General features: G+C 45.3%; 1 protein-coding gene across 1 annotated transcript in view; it reads right to left on the bottom strand.

The window, feature by feature from the left end:
• GNB4 (G protein subunit beta 4) overlaps positions 1-22,627 on the bottom strand; it is a 699,556-nt gene that overhangs the window by 531,810 nt on the left and 145,119 nt on the right. The gene's annotated exons all lie outside the window — the stretch shown is intronic.

The raw sequence follows: 22,627 nt of genomic DNA, 5'->3' as shown, positions 1-22,627 counted from the left end.
TCCATGCACTGTCTGCAACAACACACTGCCCTTCTACTGGCATTGCCACCCCAGCTCCCTCTGTACCCTCAATGCTGACTCTGTTTCCTTTGTTCCAAGCTATACATTTAAAAGCATTTTTTGCACAACCATGTGGCATTTAGGTGTGCAAAAAGCGTAACTTGAGATCATAAGTAGTACATCATAATTCATATCAGGATCTGAGGAATCTTCTGATGGTACGCGTAGGTCCATGGAAATCTGACAATAATTATAGATTTTTCAGTATTGTACACTTAAGTTATGGGCAAGATATGCTGAATTTCCGCTTGGGCTACACAATAGAAGTAGGTAAATAACCACAATCATGTACCTTTGAAGATACCCACATCTCTGACAGGTAGTTTTTCACCGAAGAAATACACACACTTTTACTGTAGAGAATGGTAGAGATAAGTGTATTTTCAGAGTTGGAATAGGACATCCCTTTATTTAATAGTTGTGTAGGTGAAGGGCTTTAGCCAGGGGAAAATATTTTCTCTATTGAGGAAAAGATGTAAAATTGACAATTCTACGCAAAGGTGCCAAATTTTAAGAACGCTAATGTGTGAAATGTTTTAGTTTTGTGCTAAAACAAAAATGTGATGGAAGAAATGCTTCAATCATTCTAAGCCACAGGCAATCACTCAGGCACAAATGGGGACGTCAAGATGTTCACACCCTGCCCACAGAGGTAGATATAAACCACCACCTCAGCAACTTGACCCTGAACTGCATCTACTTCAACTCTAGATCACTTCCGAAACACAGAACTGAGATTTGGGATGCACTAGACGACTTAAGCCCAGATTTGGCTTTTGCCACCAAAACCTGGCTTGATGATAATAATACCCCTGACTTTGTCTCTGCCCTTCAAAATCAAAAGAGAGAGCTAGGACAGATGGGACGGCCATCCTTGTCCCGTAATATATTATAAACCAACTAAGACGGCCACATTAAATGACTGCCTGACACAATAGTGTCTGGCACCTCAGCAGTTTGTTAAGAAAACCCTCACACACCTACCTAGTTGGTGTCATGCTTCATTATCGGGTCCCAGCTAAGTAGCCGAATGCTATTCAGCTGTGTTCTGCAACACCTGTTTACAGTGGAGCGGGTTTGAGGTGTGGGTGAATGTGATGAAGTGAGTGTGAATATAATAAAAACATCCGGGTTCTACCTATTAATGGCTGATCTGGAAGCCGAAGGAAGGCAGAGATGGCCCAGAGATGGCCGAGAGATAGCCCTTAGAGTGCCCAGAGCAGAGCCCTACTGGGTCAAAGAAAGAAAGAACAAATGAACCTCAGAACGAGGGACAGAGAGGGGATCCACAGCCTTTGCTGTGCACCATGCCACAAATATGTTCCACCGGCAGGCGTATGCAGTCTTAGTGGAGGGACGCATGGCTGCCAGAATTCCATCACAGACTTCGGGAGGCAGGTCGAAAGACATCAACTGCCGCCGCTCAATCTCCACACCAGGAGGTGGAGGCTGGACGGGTTCGGTGTAGGAGCGTCCCTTGTTGCTGCGACAGAAGATCCTCCCAAAGAGGCAGACAGGTCAGAGGATCGATGGCCATGTTGAGCAGCTTGGGATACCAGACTCTTCATGCCCAATGGTCACACCTGATCTTCTTCAGCAATCTGGGCAGAAATGGTACAGGCGGAAAGGCGTACAACAGACCGCAACTCCACTCGTGACGAAAAGCGTCGCCTAGCAAGTGCCGCCTGGGAAATTCCAACGCGCAGAATTGCTGATCTATGGCGCATTCTCTTTGGTGGCGAATAGATCTAACCAAGGCTCTCCCCACTGTCGAAAGAGGCCTTGCACCACCTCCGAGTGAAGACTCCATTCTTGATCCATCATGCATGTGCGGCTGAGTTCGTCGGGCCCGGCGTTCAGTGAACCTGCCAGGTGTTGAACCACCAGGGATATGCTCTGATGTTCCAGCCTTGTCCAGAGGTGGAGGGCCTCTTGACATACGGTCCACGACCCCACCCGGCCCTGTTTGTTGCAGTACCACATGGTGGTGGTGTTGTCCGTGAACACCTGCACTACTCTTTTCCGGACAGAGGGAAGGAATGCCTTGAGTGCAAGACGGATCGCCCGGAGCTCCAGAAGGTTGATATGGAGCCCGGACTCCCCCTGAGACTAGAGGTCTCTGATCTCCGCCTCGCCCATGTGGCAGCATTATCCAAGAAGGGATGCGTCTGTCACCACTGTGTGTTCTCGTTGGTGAAGTGAGAGGGATCTGACATTGACCCAATCCTGGTTTGTGAGCCACCACTGCAGTTGTCGAGCAAAGCCCTCCGAGATCTGAACGCAGTCGGACAGATTCCCCTGATGCTGTGCCCACTGGAACTTCAGGTCCAACTGCAGGACCCGCATATCGACCAGCAGGAGGCCATGAGGCCCAGCAGCCTCAGGGTCATTCTGACCGAAATCCGGGATAGAGCCTGAAAGATCGGAATCATAGCCCAAACATCCCAGACTTGGTGTTCGGGAGGATAGACCGAAACTACGTTGTGGCCAGAACTGCTCTGATGAAGAGGAGCTTCTGTGAGGGAATCAGGTGTTTCTTCGGCACATTGATTGACGACCCCAGCGAATGCAGGAGGTCTGCCGTAGTCTGGAGGTGGGAGATGGCTGCTTGGGGTGAGCCAGCCTTCAACAACCAGTCGTCAAGATAGGGAAAGACTGAAACCCCTGATCCGCGCAGATGAGCTGCGACCACCGCCATCACTTTCTTAAACACCCGAGGGGCACTGGTAAGGCCAAAGGGGAGCATGGTAAACTGAAAAAGCTCGTGGCCTACCGTGAACCGCAGATAATGCCGGTGGGATGGTGGAACGGGATGTGAAATAAGCGTCCTGCAAATCCAATGCTACCATCCAGTCTTGCGGGTTGAGGGCCAACAAGACCTGAGCAAGTATCAACATCTTGAACTTTTCTTCCGGAGGAAGTGGTTGAAGTTACTGAGATACAAGATAGGACGCAGCCCCTTGTCCTTCTTGGAAACCAGAAAGTAGTGGGAATAACAACCACAACTTACTTCTGGGACAGTAACGCGCTTGATGGCTCCCTTGGCCAAGAGAGCCCTAACTTCCTGCTGGAAAAGGGCCAGGTGATCCTCCGACATGCTGTGGCATTGCGGTGGCATGGCTGGAGGGGTAGCCTCGAAGGGGAGGGAGTAGCCCCTTTGAACTATCTGCAAAACCCTCCTGTCCGACGCGATGGTGCACCAGTGGGGGAAGTGATGGCGAATCCTGGGGCCCATTGGCATTTGATGGGCCTGAAATGTCGGACTAGGAATGTTTGGAGGGGGGATTGGTGGACTGGCCCATCCACTGGCCCCCGGAACCACGACAGTTGTTCCCATGTCTCCGCCGCGCGAAGGTTGGGTAACTTTCTGCGGCCTATCAAAGGGCATGTCCAAGAGGGTATTCTGGACATTCCCAGAAAAGTTACTGGATCTCATCCTGGCGTAGCGCCTAAGAGCGACTGACGTAGAAATCGTTCTACCAATAGAGTCGGCAGTATCCAGTCCACAACGGATGGTAAACTTGGCTGCATCCTTCCAGGCGGCAATAGCCTGGGAGAGCACTGTCTGGGCCTCCTCCGGACACGGAGGCAGCACCTGCGCAACTGAGTCCCACACAAAGTGGGAATAATGGCCCAATAGACATGCGGTGTTTACCGACAGCAGTCCCAAGCCAGCAGAAGTGAAAATCTTCTTTCCAAGATGAGCCAGCTTCTTGAATTCCCTTTCCAGTGGAGCGGTAAGGAATGCCCTTTTGGAAGTAGAGGCTTGGACCACCAAGCTCTCAGGGGTGGGGTGTTGAAAAAGGAAAGTGGGGTCGACAGGGGCCGGGCGGTGGCGTTGGCCAATCATCCTAGCCACGGGAGCCCCCGTGTTTGGCCTGGACCAGGTGCCTAAAAGGACATCAGTAAGGGCCTCGTTGAATGGCAGCAGAGGCTCCGAAAAGCTCGAGCCGGCTGAAGCAGCTCTGTCAGGAGGTTAGTCCTGACTGCCATGGTAGGGAGTTTGAGAGCCTCGGCTGGCCTAAGCAACACCACTGCGTATGAAGCTCCCCCTTCCGTAGCCACGGTAGGAGAAGACAACATACCAAGGTCAGGGGAGGTGTCGAGACCATAGGCATCCCCAGTCAGTCAGAGGGTCTCCTGACCCCTCCCAGTCCTCCTCCTCATCCTCATCCTCTGGGTGCCAATCAGGTCGAAAAGGGACCCGAGGAGTGAACAGGGGTACAAAAACTTCTCTCAGCACCGGGTCGGGCGATGTCAGTCCGGCTCTGCGTCCACGTCGGGATGGAGGCCGGGGCCGACCAGTGTCGAATGCGGTAATGGTGCCAGAGGAAGCGGCGCCAGTGGAGGTGTAATCAGGTCAACCGGCGCAATCCGGATCCAGGCCTGGATCCAAGGGGGGCCTGCGGTGCCAGAGCAGTCTGCGGAGAAGGCCTAGACCCCCCCAACCGTTTCCGTGGGGCCCGAAGGCCGCCGGCGGGTCTGGGCTGCCCGAAGATGGCATGTATCGCCTCGTAGAACGTACAAAGCTGGGCGGGAGTCGCTCCGGGTCCCGGGAAGTGAGGGAAACGCGGAGACGACTCTTCATGCTCCGAACGCAGAGCTGCTGGAGGGGCATCACCCGCATCCCTCATCAGGTCGGCCAACCAACGAGGAGAAGTCGAAGAGCGATGATGCTTCTTCGACTTCTTTTTATGCTTCAACTCACCCAACCCAGAGTGCCAAGACTTCAATGACTTGGACAAATGGTGGTGGCTCCGCAATCGGTCCCTCGACCTCCCTCGTAACCGGACCTCGAACGGCGCAGAGCCAACTGCCGGCGCTCAAGCAGCTTTCAGGACTCTCCCTCAAAGCCTTCAGTGCCATCATCCGGCAGTCCGAGCACGACTTGGGGTCGTGGTGCACTCCAGGTAAAAGAGGCACATGCGGTGCGGACCAGTCACTGACATCAGTCGATTACAGGAACCGCATGCCTTGAAGCTGGGCATCCCTCGTGCACCAGGAGTCGATAGACAAAAAAAAAAAGAAGTCGACAAAAGTCAGTCTACAAAAAAAGTGACTGGAGGTTCCACTCTTCCCGAATCTGTGCTGGCTGGCGCGGAAAAAGAAAGAACTGACATCAGCGCGTGAGGGCGGCGTCTAAATAGCTGCCGCTATGTTATTCCAGCGACACAACGCCATAGGCGAAAGCGGAGCCGACAGACGCCGCCTTCCGTCATGCAGAGGTGCTGCTGACGAACAACTTTCCAGATCCAGCCTGACGCCTTGGGGTAATTCTAAGGTAGGGAATCTATAACTAACGTGTTTCTTTCAGATACTCGCGGTCAAACGCTGCGCTGCGGAAAGGAATGCAGAGGTGTGGTCACTGAACGTCACAATGCAGCCCAAGCCCGCACGAAAGACCCAACATAGTAGGCCACTGTAGGCCACACCATACAGGGAGGGTCTCCAGCCGCTCCATACACAGAGGTGGGCTGAGTCTGAAACCATTGGCGCAGCCTCCTCACCCACTAGGAGGCCGCGCCAGAAGTAATCAGTCAGCCGATCGGGCCTAGAGCGCACCAAGTAAATTAGAATCCAGCCTGTTCTGCAAGTCCTACAAGAACACGCTCAGGTCCCCCACGGCCCCCCAAAGGTAATAAACGGCAGGGGATGGACCGGTGGGAACATACCCAGAAAGCAGACATCCCAAAAGCGTCCTCAGGCATAATGCCGAGGAGGCCGTGTCGGCAATGGACAATAAGAAAATACAAAGAGAAGGCGACGGGGCTTCACCAAGCCTAGCAAGCCAGACAGCCAGCAGCACTGCAATTCACAGAGTTCAGGAGGCCTCCAACCGCGTCCCGACTCCAGCTGCTCCCACGACTGTCTCAAGGCACTCCCAGAGCCCAGTAGAAGAAGCCAGGAGACAACATAATGCAGGTAAGAGCCCAGCAGTTACCTAAGCGTCCCCGTCATATTCACTGACAGGAAACAAAACAGGAATTATAGCCCCTGGCAGGAGGGTGGGTAGAGCTACAAGCGCTTCCTGTCAAGTGAATATACGTCATGTGTAATGACTGGGTTGAGGAAGAGAGACGTAGAGGTAATGTATATCTATGTAAAAGGTTGGCTTCCTGCATGTGATATATTTAGTCTCAGGCATTGGGCATTCTTACTTCTTAAGGAACTGTTGTTATTGTATTCTTGCATATGCAACTGCTAAGTTTCAGAAATGTTTGACAGTACACTGCTGAGGCAGCAGTGTGCATATCTGCCAGAGCACGAACTGTAATCACCAGTCATTACACTAGTGGTGAAAGCCTGTGGCTGCCATATGAGGTGGGAGGTGAGGGGCAGGGGTGAGGGTACGGGAGTAGGTTCTTCACAGGTCCCAGTTGGTTGGTCTCAGAGTCTTTAATGTGTGGTTGTTCCCGTCCAAACTGTAGACACAAATACCGTCAGGTGTGGGCCACTGTTGAGTCAATAATCACGGAAATAGATGGTAAATGAAGAAGTTTAATCGTGGATAAGGAAGCACTCCCAGCAACACATCTGAAGGCTCCGGACAGTCAACAGCAACTGCCCAAACAGTAACTGTACAGTATAGAACGGCACGATAACATATCGTGTCGTGTAGCGAGACACATACATTCAAAAGATAATAAATGCACAAGATACAATTGAAAGGCAATACATGCGCGAGATATTACACGAGAAAGAGCTCATGCAAGATATCTTAAATACACAACACACCTTCCTCCCTTATAAAATGAAACAAAAAAAAAAATAAGGAAAAAAAAAAACTAAACTTCAAATTTTTCTTTCACATAAGCAACAAAATCTGACAACCATTTTGGTTTTCTTGTAGTTCTTTTAGGCAAAAAAACATTATTGCTACAGATGGATTGAGATTGAGATTGGACATCCACATTCTGAGTGATATTATTTTCCCCACCAGAACAACTGGGTGTTGCATCAATATCATTACAAATTACATCTCCACTCAAATCCTCATCCAAATACGAATAATCAGAACGGTTCAAAGTAGATCCCTTACAGTAAACATCCTTATCAGCCTTGAGAATAGCAATCCTACTGAGATTCCAAACTTTGTCTGATAATCTCACTGAGTTTTTTAAAACCTCAGTAACTTCAAAAGGACCCATGAACAAACTTTCACCTTTCCTGACCTTCCAAGGTTTTTTGACTTTAACCATCATACCAATTTCTACTTTCGGATCAGTTCTGGAACCAAACTTCTCATCAAAATACTTCTTATTGGTACTATGGGTACGAGCAAGATTCTCCTTAACCTTTCCCAAATCTACACTTGAAAAAGTTGACTTAACTAACCATGACGGATTCACTTTGGTTCTGGGAAGTCTTCCCCTCATGATTTCAAAAGGAGAATATCCAGTCATGGAATTCATAGTTGTTCTGTACATCCATACCTTCTTAAAAATTTCCACTTCCCATTTTTTATCTTCACTACCAACAGACTGTATAGCACTTTTCAAAACTCTATTGAACCTCTCTATCACACCATTCCCACTTGGGTTATAGAGAGAAGTAGTGGAATGTACTATGCCAAGCCTTGAAAAGTAATCCTTTGCTTTGTTGAAATTGAATTGAACTTCATTATCAGTTATGATTCTCACTGGTAGCCCTTCTTCAATGAAAACCTTATCCAAAAAACACAAAACAGAGTCAGTATCTATTTTATGAACAATCTTGATAACAGGCCATTTAGAAAAAATGTCAATAGCCGCAATGATGTACTTAGAATCACAACCAATGGGACCCATAATGTCCATAGCAATAGTTTCCCATGGATTGTCAGGAATGATGTGCACACCCATATAGGGTTTAAGAGTAATCAAGGACTTATCAGAATTTGCACAAGTAACACAATTCCTAACTAAACGTTCAATAAACACATCCATGCCTGGTCACCAAAACAAATGCTTAACTTGTTGTTTAGTCCTGACCATGCCACTATGACCTTCATGACTCTGTAAAACTATAACTTTTCTCACACCCACCGGTGGAATAATACGTTCACCTCTTTTAATGACACCGTCACAATATGAAAGTTCTGATCTTACTTCCCAGAAGCTCTTAAGCTCTGAATTAATGTACTTCTTGTCAGGCCAAACACCAGAGATATAAGTTGCAACATTCTTCAAAATCTCATCATCCTCAAATTTCTCCCTCCATAAAGTCTGATCAATAGAAATAGGACCCTCATCATGAATCATAGCAATCTGAAAATCATCCCATTCATTATACAATTCTTCTTGAATGGGTAAAGGCATCCTTGACAAAAAATCAGCAGAGACATTTTCCCTTCCAGGTACATATTGTATGTCATAAATAAAATCCTGTAAACGCATGGACATGCGTGCAATGCGGGCTGAAGCTCTCAACATCCCTTCAGTAGTGAGAAGACGTACTAAGGGTTTATGATCACTCCTCAATATACACTCCTTACCCCAAACAAACACTCTGAAGTGTTCCAAAGCCCAAATGCACGCTAACGTCTCTCTTTCTATTGTGGAATACTTTTCCTCAGAAGGAGTAAGAGCTCTGGAGGCATGTGCAATAATAACTTCTTTTCCCTCCTTAGTTCTTTGAGTAAACACAGCTCCAAGCCCTTTTGAGCTAGCATCAGTGGTAATAATATTTTGTAAAGAAGGATCAAAACAAGAAAGTGCATTGGCAGAACAAATAGCACTCTTCACATCACAAAATTCTTTCTCACATTCTTCTGTCCACTCAAAAGTAACCCTATTCTTAATCAATTGTCTGATATTAAATGTCCTACAAGAAAAATCAGGAACATATCTGGCATAAAACTCAACTAGTCCTAAAAAGGATCTTACATCATCCTTAGACTGAGGATGAGGCGCAGACTTAATGGCTTCTAAAAGAGTAGATTTAGGTTTGATGCCTTCTTCACATAGTTCATGGCCTAAATAATTAACAGAATGAACACCAAATTTACATTTCTCATACTTAATGGTAAGACCATGTAAATTGAGTGCACCTAAAACCTCTTACTGAGCAGCAATATGCTTATCCCTGTCGTCATTAAAAACCAAAATGTCATCTTGGAAACAGATGGCATTTTTGCAATCCTTTAGGATGTCTTGCATTACTCTCTGAAAAATGGCCGCTTCCGACGCCAAGCCAAAAGGCATCCTGTTAAATCTGAAACACCCAAACAGGGTGATAAATGCAGTAAGGTCCTTACTCTTCTCATTAAGCTCTATCTGGTGATAGGCAGCAGATAAGTCTATGGTTGAGAAAAATTTTGAACCACCAACAACCGATAACATTTCAGAGATGCGGGGAAGGGGAAATTGATCCACAACAATATTATTGTTGAGATGGCGAAGGTCAATACAGAGTCTGACCTTGCCATTGGCTCGTCTGGCAACCACTATGGGAGAAACCCATTCAGATGATTCAATTCTTTCTATTATGCCACCTTCAACTAAAGCATCTAATTCATTCTTCACTTCCTCTCTAACAGCAAAAGGAATATTGCGAGCTTTGTGTACTTTAGGACAGGCATTATCCTTTAAGCGAATTTCATGTCTAAAATTGGTTAACTTCCCAATGCCTTTTGAAAAAACATTTGGAAACTTATTCAACATCAAAGTAGAAATTCCATTTTGTTCATCAACCAACATTACAGGATTAGGACTATTTGGATTTAAAATAATATCAAGTTTACCCTGATCAAATCAGCTAAGCACTGGAGGGCCTTTTTTTGAAACATACAACTTTGCAATACATTTTCTGTTTTTGAATCTGAAAACTAATGTTCTAAATCCTAAAATGTCTATCCTTCCTCCAGAGTACCCTTCAGGATTAATATCACTTTTCTCCAAATGGCCAGCTAATCTGTCCACAAATAGTTTTTTCCAGACAGATTCACATACAATAGAATAAGGTGAACCAGAATCAGCATACATATTGATTTTTACACCTCCAATAACCATATCACATAATGGTTTTTTCTTAATCACAGTATCATTTACATTCAGAATCATAGACTCTTTTACATTTAACACAAAAGAACAGTTGTTAGAGTCATTTGAAAAAATTTCATCTTCACTGTTGTCACTTTGATCAATACATTTCACTTTTTGATTAATTTTACCCCTTCTGCATGCAGAAGTAAAATGCCCCATTAAACCACAATTCGAACATTTCTGTTTCAAACCAGGTCAGGTTTTGTTATTAGCCAAATGTGATTTACTGTTGCATCTGAAACACTTTAAGTTACCTTTGAACTCCTCAGAATTCCCTTTGGAAGTAAAGGTTTGTTTCTTTTTGGAAAAATCCTTATTCTTATTATCATATTTAGGATTAATCTTGGAAACAATATCTTTACTAACAGAAACTTCTTTGCCTTTGACTTGTTGCGCACTCCTACAGGAAAGTTCTGCTTTTCTTACAATGGCTATAACAAAATCTAAATTTTCATCACCATTGATCCATAATCTTTCCTGTATGGTTTCATTACTTGAGTGCATAACTACTTGATCTCTAATAAGATCCTCTTGTAAATTTCCACATTTACAATCTAAAGCCAGAGTTTTAAGAGAAGACACAAAATTATCTACAGATTCTTCACTTAACTGTTTCCTCTGAAAAAACTTATATCTGGAGATTCCTATACATACCGTAGGAGAGCAATATTGATCAAAGTCATATACAGCCTTATCAAAAACATTCATATCACCGCTAGCTTGTGATATGGGCAATTGATTAAAAGCTTTTAAACCTTCAGGTCCTAAACAGTTCTTTTCTGGAGCTTTCATCTTTCCATTGGCATCTAAAGTTTCTATGTAGTTTAAAAAATAAGCCTTCCATTCAATCCAAGGTATACAAGGAGATCTACCTGCTGACCAATAGCTTTGAGGTGGAGAAAGAGTGTAACCTTGCGCACACATAATGTGGAAAATGTGGAACTAAAATCACACCTAGTAATAATAATGATAGTGTGAAAATAAGATTAATTAAACAAGTAAATAGTGAATGAAATTACTAAATAACACTCAGGTAAATAAATAATTAAAAACAATGTGTCATGAATATTCACGAACTCTTAAGTTCAGTCGATGAAGAGAAAAAGTACTTATCAGGAACAGAACAGAACAAGGAGATGACCAATGATCGTAGAAGAAATAAACAGTCACTCAATCCTTGAGTGTGTGGTTCACTTTTTCTTTTTCACCTCTTAATCTGTATTCAAACTCGAAGAAAATGAAGTCACCTCTTTTCTTTCCTTAGTGAAAACGAAAGAGTAGCGTCTCAAATGAAATCAACCAATCACCTCTGCCCAAAATTATTCATACGTCAGCACGGTAATCTCATGTGAAAAAAGAAAAACGGTGACGATGTTCACGCACAAAGCGCAAAATAGAGAGCTGAAGAGGAGATGCGTCGATATTCAAAGAAAAGGTGAGTAAAGAGATTCCAAACTTCACTTTGTAGGTCTGAAGTCGTAAACATAAATTTCCGATGCTCATAGGAAAATGAGTTTATTTTCAATAAAGCCAGGAAATGCTTCCAAAATGCTCCGTCCCTCGTCGCCAAATTGTTGAGTCAATAATCACGGAAATAGATGGTAAATGAAGAAGTTTAATCGTGGATAAGGAAGCACTCCCAGCAACACATCTGAAGGCTCCGGACAGTCAACAGCAACTGCCCAAACAGTAACTGTACAGTATAGAACGGCACGATAACATATCGTGCCGTGTAGCGAGACACATACATTCAAAAGATAATAAATGCACGAGATACAATTGAAAGGCAATACATGCGCGAGATATTACACGAGAAAGAGCGCATGCAAGATATCATAAATACACAACAGCCACCCATTGGGCCCAGCAGGTCTCTCTAGAGGGGCTCTTACTTGACCCTTGCAAAAGCTTTCACCTGAGACTAATCCGCACCAATGGTTGCCAAGGTTCAAGTGTCCATTATGAGCTCATGGAGGATGATCAGTTTGTGAAGGGGTGCTTCACTGTCTACTCAGTGTGTGTCCCATGCTACTGACTTCTCCCTTTCTCACAAGTAGTCTTGTTGTCTGGAGTCAACCTATGGTGCATGGGTGGCACAGGCTGGTTGAGGAATCTGCACATGGGTACAGTCTCAGGTTTTTTCAATCAGTGGAGGAGAGGACTCTTATGTGGACAACCAAACACATGGCAGTCTGTCCAATCAGGGTGAGAGGCATCTTCATGAGTAAAGTATCCACAGGAGACAACCTTCCATAACCAGGGAAATAAGGCTGCGCAGAGCCATGATTAACTCCTTAGGACACCAGCTAAGGAAACTAGTTGGGCCACGCACCGCAAGGTACTGCGAGACCGAATACACATGCTGCTAGCTCTGATAGCATGACAATCTCGGATCCCTGCAGATTTGATCATTTAACCCATGATGCGTAACACTTGGCATGTAAGCAAGGCTATGTACATGATGTAGTCATGAGGATTTTTGCATTAGTGAATTGTGCAAGTTGGAATACTGGAGGAAATCAATCTAGGAATAGAATGTGTCAAAGTTGCCCATTTGTCCAATTTGCTTGGGAAGCAAAATTGGACTATAGAAATTCCCAAATTCACTCCAAAGGTTAACCAAAGAAATTGGTAGAATTCAGGTATTTAGTTTGGTCCATGCAGTTTGGTTCTCCTAGTTTGGTTCAAGGAGAAACATATGAATCACACTCGCTGCATGAACTACAAAACGCAGTTAGCATGTTGGAGTTTGTCTGTGGTTCGTTCACCGCGCAAAGCTTATTTTTCACCCTAGGCAGGCAAAAGAGGTTTAGAGAAGTTTCAAGGAGAAGCACTATGATCCACTTACTATAGAATGGAAAAATAAATTTCACCCTGGACTGGCCACTTGTACCTACCTCTCTGTTGTCTTGTGTTACAAACGTTTACAACATGGCTACCCCTATGATATCTGCCTTGCTTGTTAGTGAAGCTTGGCAATACGTTTTCACTATGCTAAAGTTAAATTAAATGGCATATTCAAGCCAGGTTGTCATGCAATATGCGAGTAAAGTAGTGCACATCCCCAAAGCACATGACCAGCGTTTATATTTGGGTTACAAGCAAAAGAAGCAGTAATAGTGTTCATAATGAACAAGACTGTTTTGTCAAATTTAAAAACAAGTGATTAGGTCACACGTGACTCCATTCAGCAAATCTTTGCATGTTGGGATGTTCAACCCCTAAGGAATCACACATGAGAATGGGCCACATGGCAAGTTTGCATAAAGTTTTAAAAAAAACATAAGGTTTAGTTATTTTAGTTAGGCCTTTGTTCTTTAACCCGTTAACCGCAGCGGTAATTCCGCCGCGGTGCGGGCGTTTTCGTGCGCGGGTGGAATGCCGTCGGCCAATGGCCGACGGCAGCACTGGGGAGGTAGTGCTGCCGTCGGCCATTGGCCAACGGCAGCAGGGAAGGGGTTAAGAGAAAGTTTAATCAATGAAGTGGTGAAAGGGCAGAGATTACATTTCAAATACAGATGTTAGCTCTTCAGTGCTAACTACCAATATATTATACACCTCCAAAAATCAAGAACCTGCTTAAAACAACCTTATGCCCAGCATGAGAGCCCCTATGGGGCGGGGTTCCTATAGTATAGCACCTCCTACAATCTTCACCTCTCCTGTGGAGATTGTAGGTCGAGGAGCAGCTGAACTTGTCAGACAAGAATGCAACCTCTCAGCTCAAGCCTCAGTTCCTGAGCAACTTCCAGGCGTTGGTGCTTTATCAAGTGCCAAAACATGGAGCCCCTCAGTTGAAACACCACTGGGGCCCAAGCCCCACAGACGTTGGCGCCTGTGTCTGTAGTGTATGTGAGTGTATCTTTGGCGAATACCTGTTTTTTCATTGTAGAAAAGTCAAAACGATTGGCAGACTCTTGCAACTGCAGTGCAAGAAAAAAAAAGAGTAAGTGGGCAGTGCTGAAGTTAAAAGGGAAGTAAGGGCAGTAGTGGATCTATGGAAAGGGGCAAATCAGTGTCTATAGGAGTAAAGTAGTTAGAAATGTCCAGGGTTAAAGGCCAGGGAACTATGTATGGGGAACCCCAGGGCCCTATGAGCAGTGTAGGGTCCGGCAAGCAGTAGAGGGAGAGAGTATCCAAGAGGGGATCAGGGAATGGTGGGTTGACCAGGGCAAAGCCCTAAGAAGTGTGGGGGTGCAAAGGGGTAGGTAGGTGTGGTACTGGCGGGAGAAGTGTGCAGACACACCTTGGCAGATGCTTCAGATATGTTGTGTCTGCTTTACTACAAGTAATTGCTTTCCGACCTATTAACATAAATAAAGGTAAACATGTTTCCCAAGCTTCGTTGTGCATTACATCTTCTTTGTTGAATCTCCTCTCTTGGGTAAAACAAAGGATTCCCCTCACAGGCACTTATGCACCGCTCATGCTAACACTGTGAAGGCGACACATTAGGAGAAGGGGTGGGATACACCAGCACAGAGGGTACAGGGCTGCATGAGGGATATCCTGCCTGGGGCTTGCAAGAAATCCCACCCAGACCACTCTAGGTATTCCAGTCCATTCCCGATCATGGGGCACATTGGGTAGGGCACCAGGCAGGGTACAAAGGATAGTGGGAAAGAAACAAGGAGCACACCATGGCCATTATGCAGAAGCAGATGGGTGTAACAAGGCATATCTCCAGCCTGGAAGCAGGCTAGATGCGTTGAATCATGACCGGTTTGTGTCTCTTGCAGCAGCTCTGTGGTGGAAACAAGACTTCACTCAAGACTTTGAAGGGGCATGAAGGGAGCGGCCGAAGCAAGGGAGGTGGAGAACTGCAGGGGCTAAGTTCTAGGAAATAACAGGACACAGGCAAAGGCTTGGGAAGATGGAACAAAGTGTCAACAAATTCTAGTGAGAACTTCACTCTACACATATCGATAGGACAACTATGCCGCTCATAGCCAGTCATTCAGTTACGACTACAGCAACACCTTCATTTCCATTGTTGGGTGCGCTTGTAGGTCATCAGTGAAAGATGGCGACATTAATTTGCACAAAGTAAATCCATTTGCCCTCTACGTATGGCATTACTAAGTAATAGATGCACTGCGGCAACATAAGGATATGTAATTTATGTAAGGAACTTTGTAACAGATCGAACTCTCTGAAAGGTCTGTTTATACCGATATATGACCTTATAAAGAGTTTCTGGACCTTGAGCATGAGGAGTAAAATTATTTGTCCAGGTAAAAACACCATCCCAATGTTTGATAGTAAGAGGAAGGTTAAGCTCCTTCCTCCACTGTTCTTGGTGAAGTTCCATTTTGTGGAGCTAAAAAAGAAGCACTGGTCAAAACAAAAACTACTGGGAGTAATTCATATAGCTCTGAAGATCACTTCGCCTACAGTGAGTAACCTGCAAGTAATATTCTCTTTCAGGCAGGTCCTACTAAGCCTCACAATTAATATATGAAACGGATTTGGGCATGGTTTCGCATTGCACTTTGCTTGATGTTTATCTTCTGATTTTACTCATCTATAGGGCAGTAAAACACATAAAAGGGCTCAGTTATTTTCGATGTGCGATTTTTGTGCTGTGCGCTGCATAGTGGGGGCTGGGTCCAAATAGAGCTTGCTTGCATGTGTTCAGAACAGATGCTAAATATAGCAAAAGCTACACAAAAACTTTATTTGTGCGTTATTTCACAATTTCTGTTGACAAATTGGCTGCAACTATCACAAAGGCACACATGGCTTTCAATGGGGAGATGAACATTTTTGGATTGAAACATTGGACATGACGGGGAGTAACAGGTACAACCTGCTTTCGTGCATTTTTTAAGCGTCTTTGCCACAAGTATTTTGCTTCTGGCAAAGGTATGTCATTTGTGTGGTGTGAGGATTTTTTTTTTACCACGCACCGTATTGGTTAAATATTCTCCGATGTAGCAAACTTAAACTTCTCAATCTGCTGCAATACGTGCCAACGGTAATTTCTGGAGAAACTGGGGTTGTGAACGAATTTGCCATTTGCACCCACGCTAGAAGAGGAGGCCCTTAAGCTTTTTAATTTTTATGAGGTTCTTAATAAAAAGTCCTGAGTCTGGTAATAACACCACCTGTTTAAAAAGACTACAAAGCTGCAAGACTGTAAATGCGAACACTTTATAAAAACACCTTGTCTTCATGTGTTTCTATGAGAGATGTTACTGTTTAAAACACACAGGTGGAAAAGAATAATCTAGAACTCGGTGAAAGAATAATCTAGAACTCGGTGAAAGAATAATCTAGAACTCGGTGAAAGAATAATCTAGAACTCAGTGAAAGAATAATCTAGAACACTGAAAGAATATTCTAGAGCACTGAAAGAATGATCTAGAACTCTTCAAAGAATGATCTAAAACACTGACAGCAATCTAGAACTCTGCGAAAGAATAATCTAGAACTCTGTGAAAGAATAATCTAGAACTAGGTGAAAGAATAATCTAGAACTCGGTGAAAGAATAATCTAGAACTCGGTGAAAGAATAATCTAGAACTCGGTGACAGAGTAATCTAGAATACTGTGAAAGAATAATATAGAACTCTGTGAAATAATAATATAGAACTCTGTGAAAGAAGATTCTAGAACACTGTGAGGATGGCTTATTAACAATAAAACATCTTTATCAAGGTAAAGCTCTGCAGTAACTACCTCAAAGGAGGGTCTTTAGCCATGGAACCTTAACATGATTACCCTGCTTGTAAACCCGCAACCCATATTGCTCTTAGGACAAACCCCCGATATAACCTTCCTAAACCTCCTCAGAGCGAAGGAGCCATGAAAGAGAAGGGATGGATGAGAACATGGGACGAGGCCAGCACAGAATAAACCAACTGCTTTGTGTATTTCTTTTCCATTGTAAAAGATCAGGCATATTGTGCATATTTATTGATGCAAAGTCCACCTGTCACCCACCAAGCCTTGACAATTTAGCACCAAACCTACAGTCAAGATATCTGTGGGTAGGAGAAGGCCCCCTCCATGGTATATGGGTGTGTACACCAGCCCTGTGTGCCCACAGCATGTATATCTTGACTTGTTTTAGCACTGGCATCAGACTAATCCCAGCGTGTGTGCAGAGCCCTCGGTCTGCTTCCGACTGTGAGGTAGTGTACCCGCCCTTTGACCTTGAGGGAATCACCAACCATGCCACCAGTGTGGGCACTGAACTACTTACTGCCCCTTCCTGGGTATAGCGCATAAAGTGGCGGTGGCAGCTTATCATGTTTTTGGAAGTGCTCATTGGTGTGACCAGATCTTTTTATTTGTGTCCCTTAGCGAGGTCTACCGGTTCACTTGTGTAAAGTTGCACTACAATGTATACGCTCATACCTTGCGCTGACATCCTGTCCAGCGTGTGTACACGTGTTGTGTGTATAATGCATGTATGATCGATGCTAAGTGATGGAGGCTAGTGGATTTATTTTAGATGCACCTGGCCTGGTGAACAACCTTTACAACGAAACTTTTACCACGCAGTGCCTTTACAACGCGGTATTTACAATGCAAACCATTACAACGCATTGCGCTGGGGGGCGCTCTAGGATAGGGAATACGTTTAATTTACTATCCAACACCTTCCCTAGTGTCCACGGGGACTGGTGTTGGAATAGTAAATTAAACTTTACACTATCCAGCACCCCAAAGCGCTATGCGTTGTAATGGTTTAAGATGTAAAAACCGCGTTGTAAAGGCATGCGTGGTAAAAGCATGCGTTGTACTGTCATACATCCGCTGGCCTGCCCTGTGTGAACTGTGCTCCCTGACAGTAGAAGTGTATTGCATGCATTCCTGTAGCTGAAGGGAAGAGAAGCAAGCACTAAAGCAAAGAGGATGGAGAAAGGACTACCTATGGACATTCAATTAAGTCTTTTCTTAGCAAAGAACTGCTTATTTGAGTTCCTAATCACTGCTATCTGGTAGATGTGAGGAATGTGACTTTAGTCTCCTTTGTCAAATGTGAGGATGTTTCTAGGTGTGTCCGGCCACCTTTTGTTTGTCCCAGATAACTCCTGCAGTTGGGTTGAAGCAGCCAGGTGCAAAAACTTCACACCTCTTTGGGCCTCTGTTAGGGTGCTCCTGGTTAGTGACAGCCATATTGCAATATGCTTTGAGAAGCATCACTCCTCTAAAAGGCTGTGTCTGGAGAGCAGGCTGAGGAGGACACTTGAACGCAGCACTAACTAAAACTAGTTCTATTGTTTGAGACAATGGATCCACATCCCAGTCTAGAAGTTGTGTTTAACACCATCGGTGCGGCGCATTTTCCCGCTGTGCGCTAAAGATTCGCGAATCCCGCGGTTCATGACGAGCTCAGCTCGTCATGAGCGTACGAGAGGTGTACTTCATGACGAGCTGAGCTCGTCATCAGCGTCGAAGGGGTTAAAAGAGGAACCCCTAGTACTCTACTCTGTTCCAGTATCAAGCCCTTTATGTTCAGGAAAGGGAGTGCTCCAAAGAGTACTCAAAGACTGCTGCATTGGTATTTATTTGCCAGGCAGACTCAGAGAAGGTAACGACTTCGCCCAAATGTTGTACTTTTTGCTAGCTGCGCTATGGATCTGCTTTGACGCATCTAAAAGTCTGCCTGCCAAGAGTAGAGAGGCCCAATGTTACATGCCCGGGTTAGGCCCAAGTAACGAAGCTGCCCATTTTCTTACATTGTCCTACTTTTGCACAATGACATTTCTGCTGTGACTTTTTGCACATATTTGCGTGCACGAAAATGTTGAATTAGTTTCTATGAAATATCTAGCTTCGCATAAAACATTATCACAATGCCTCGAACACCATGTACAAGGTCTCTTTACGCACTATGTACAAATGTCATTCTATCTTCGTCCACGGGGCGACAGGGCTATCTACATATCCATAACATTGCTAATCTATACCAGGCCAAGTTAGAGTGTGTCTCCCGGATGGATGTAAGTCAGCCAACCCAAATTGTGTTGATGTATGATTAAAGCAAAGTGTTAATCAAATACCTGCAATTATATGTTATGGTATGTTAATGATGCAACAACAATCTGTACCAGGAAATGTGAAAATCTTAATAAAGAAATTTAAACAAAAAAAAAACATTGCTAATCTATACGGATGCTTTCTATTGTAAATAATGAGCATCTCATAGGATTAGCAGAGGAGGCACTTCAGCTGACACCAAAGGTCCCTGCATGCTGAGACTTCATCACAAGGCGGTCTGACATCTCCCTGTGGGTATCCAGTTTGTGACCAAGACGGGCTCTTACATTCTCTCCCATCAGGTAATGGGGTTGCATCGTCCCTTGGAGGATTCTTGGCTTCACACCTACACACACTCTAGGTACACTCAGAGTAGGGTTTACCTAGTAGGAGTACGCCTGATTACGGCCTTGTTTATATGCCTCCATATATACACTGTTTAAGCACCATGTTAGAACTATATCTACTATTCACTCTTTTGGTGCTTGTAATCACTTTCATCTGCTTCTATCTACTGATTATCGCAGCACATGTATTCTACACAAGAATAACATTGGTTCAATAAATATATTGAAAACGCCCCAGTGTGTATTCTCTGTATACTTCACTGAGCACAAGTAAGCATGAGTGACTGTGAAAAAAAAGGTTCTGATCTGTTACGATTCCTGAGGGGTCAGGGTTGTCATGTTCAATGGTTGCCAGAAACCATTCAATCCCTAGTAAGGTTAGAGGGCTTATGGTGGAACTGTGAGCTAGCTGGTCTCTAGGCCAATATATCCTGCGGGGGTGCTCGGAATCAGTCTGGGCAACTCACCCAAAGTGTATGTTGTCCAACAAACACGCAAGTCCCACAGATTAGTGGGAACTACACACACCAGCATGCCCCAGTGGCTGTTGGGACAGACATCCAGTATGAGCGGTCTTCTAGAGCGCAATCTAGACAGGACCCATGTATCTTGTATACCCACATAGTCTCTCATTCTGGTTCCTGGTGGAACTGCAATGGTGTGATCATGGGAGGGCTGCAACTCCATGATTGCCGTAGGCACTGGACAGGGGCTACAACTCTGTGACTGCCATTAGCCCAGATGGGAACTACAATTGCCATGATCGCCGTAGTCCTGTAGCGCGGCTACAACTCCGATAATTGGCGTAGACCCGCATGTTGGATGAAACTGCCATGATCAACTTTGGCACAACTCGCTTTGCATCTGTCCTAGGCCCAGGCGGATCGGCATCACCAGGCTTGTGGAGGCTGCAGGGTCCGCACTTGCCTTGGTGCTGTTGGATCCACAGACTGAGGCTAGGTGGGTCCAGTGATGGACGCAGCTCATTCCTGGCTTTCTTCACAGCCCAGTAGACTTCCAGCATGAAGGAGCCTGCACAAGAGAAGGTCAGGGATCAAAACAAGGCGAACAAGTACTTGAATGTGCTACCTCTAATAAAAGGAGTAAGACTAAGTCAGTGTGCACTTGACTGTGGGGATGGAAGCTGCACCTGTGCCTGATCTCCAAAGGGAGGGGAGGTAGGGCTAGGGATGGAGTAGCATTGGGAGAAGGGAGAGTGTAGCACATTGAAGAAGAATCATACTCAGGGATGCAGACTATTGGTATTGTGTAATATTTAGTACAACTGAATTATTAAAGTACTCAATATCTTGAAAGGACCAGAACAGTGCTGGACATCAAACCTATTGTGTCTATTGGTTGACTGTTCACTGCTGATCTTGAGCAACCAACACTACCTCCCCGAGAATCCTATGACTGCTTCTCCTTGCTACCCTGAGAATCACGTGTAGAAAGAGTAGTACTTTGCCCAGTTTCAAGAGCTGTTGAAGGGCATGCCACAAGACATCAGTGGCACACAAACTCAACCCCCACAGTTGAGGCCCAGTTCCCCTTTCCTGCCCATTGGTCTCCCAAATGGGATCTGACAATTGGCCATTAGTGGTGTGAGCTCTGCAAAGGCCAGCTTTCTTGAACAGAACAATAAGATCAGCTTGATCGCAGTAGAACCTGCACAGTACAATGGCAGATAAAAGGTTATTGGAAGTAGATCTAGACACCATGACCTCAGATCAGTTAAAGAATCAGAGTCTGAATAAAGGATGGAGGTCCTTGTTAGTTTTGTTAAGGACCAGTTATAGAGACTGGGCAGTAAGGAAGAAACTGTGATGGACTCTGGAGAGGGTACGCTGGTAGGAAATCAGTGAGTGGGTGTCAGGCTCTCTCAGCCCTTTGGCACAGGCTTTCTTTAGATTCTTTCTGAGTGCGGCACCAAATTTGCTTTGCAATATTTCCTCAAGACAATCGTTCCAGCACTCCAAATTTCAAGGGTATTAATGTCACCAACTCCAGGATTTATTCCATTGGGTGGGTTAAGTCTAGCTGAGACACTGAACTTGCAGTTGACTCTCTAGTAGGCTTAGGCTGGGGGATGCCACAGGGTTTGAGAGGGAGAAGCTGAGATTAGAGCTCCAGGAACAAGAGAATAGGAGATGGGAGATACAATCAATCAGTCAATCAGGGTTCTTATAGAGCGCTGCTAATCACCTGTTAGGGTCTCAAGGCGCTGTGGGGATGGAGAATGGAGGAGGGGTGGGGGCTGCAGTTCAGTCAAAGTGCCAGGTTTTGAGGTCCTTCCTGAAGTGAGGCAGTGAATTAGATTGCCTGAGATGTAGAGTTAGAGAGTTCCAGGGCTTCACAGCGTGGTAGGAGAAGGTCTTGTGAATCTGTGGGATAGTGGCCAGGGCCAGTTGGGCGGAGCAGAGCTATCTGGTGGGTGTGTACAAGGCGAGACAGTGGTTGAGGTATACAGGTCTGGTGTTGTGGAGGGCTTTGTAGGCATGCCTGAGGAGGTTGAAGGTGATTCTTTTGTTGATTGGGAGCCAATGAAGGTCTCTCAGATGACCGTAGATGTGGTAGGAGATAGCTAGGATGAGTTCTGGATGCTCTTCAATTTCTTTTGGTGTTTTTGGGTGGCATCGGAATACAGTGTGTTGCTGTGGTCGAGCTTGCTGCTGACGAGCGCCGTGATGACCGTTCTCCTGGTCTCAGTGCCAATCCACTTGAAGATCTTCCGAAGCAGGCGGAGCGTGTGGAAGCAGTAAAATGAGAAAGAGTTCATTTGGTGGTTTATTGAGAGCGAGGAGTTGAGAATGATGGCGTGGTTATATGCGTGGTCGTTGGGTATGAGGGGGTGGTTCCGAGCACTACCACCAGGAGTAAGCCCAGGCGGAGGGGGTGGTGCCCAGGATGAAGACTTCAGTTTTGTCGGGGTTGAGGCAGCGGTCCTTCACCCAGGCCGCAACTGCCTTCCTCCCGTTGAGAAAACTGCTCTTAGCAGCTGTAGATTTCAGAGAGGAGCCCTGAGGAACTCCACAGCTCATCTCTATAGGTTCTGAGGAGAACGGTGGGAGCTTCACTCTCTGGGTTCGGCCTGTGAGGAAGGAGAGGAACCACTCCAAGGCTTTGCCGCGGATGCCAGCGTTATGAGTCTTGTGCAGAGGGTATGGTGAAGACGGTGTCGAAGGCAGAAGAGGGCCAGAAGGATTA

The sequence above is a fragment of the Lissotriton vulgaris genome, chromosome 11 (assembly GCF_964263255.1).
Source record: "Lissotriton vulgaris chromosome 11, aLisVul1.2, whole genome shotgun sequence".
Lineage (NCBI taxonomy): Eukaryota > Metazoa > Chordata > Amphibia > Caudata > Salamandridae > Lissotriton > Lissotriton vulgaris.
The sequence above is the reverse complement of the archived record's forward strand: the minus strand, read 5'-3'. Positions and strand labels throughout refer to the sequence as shown.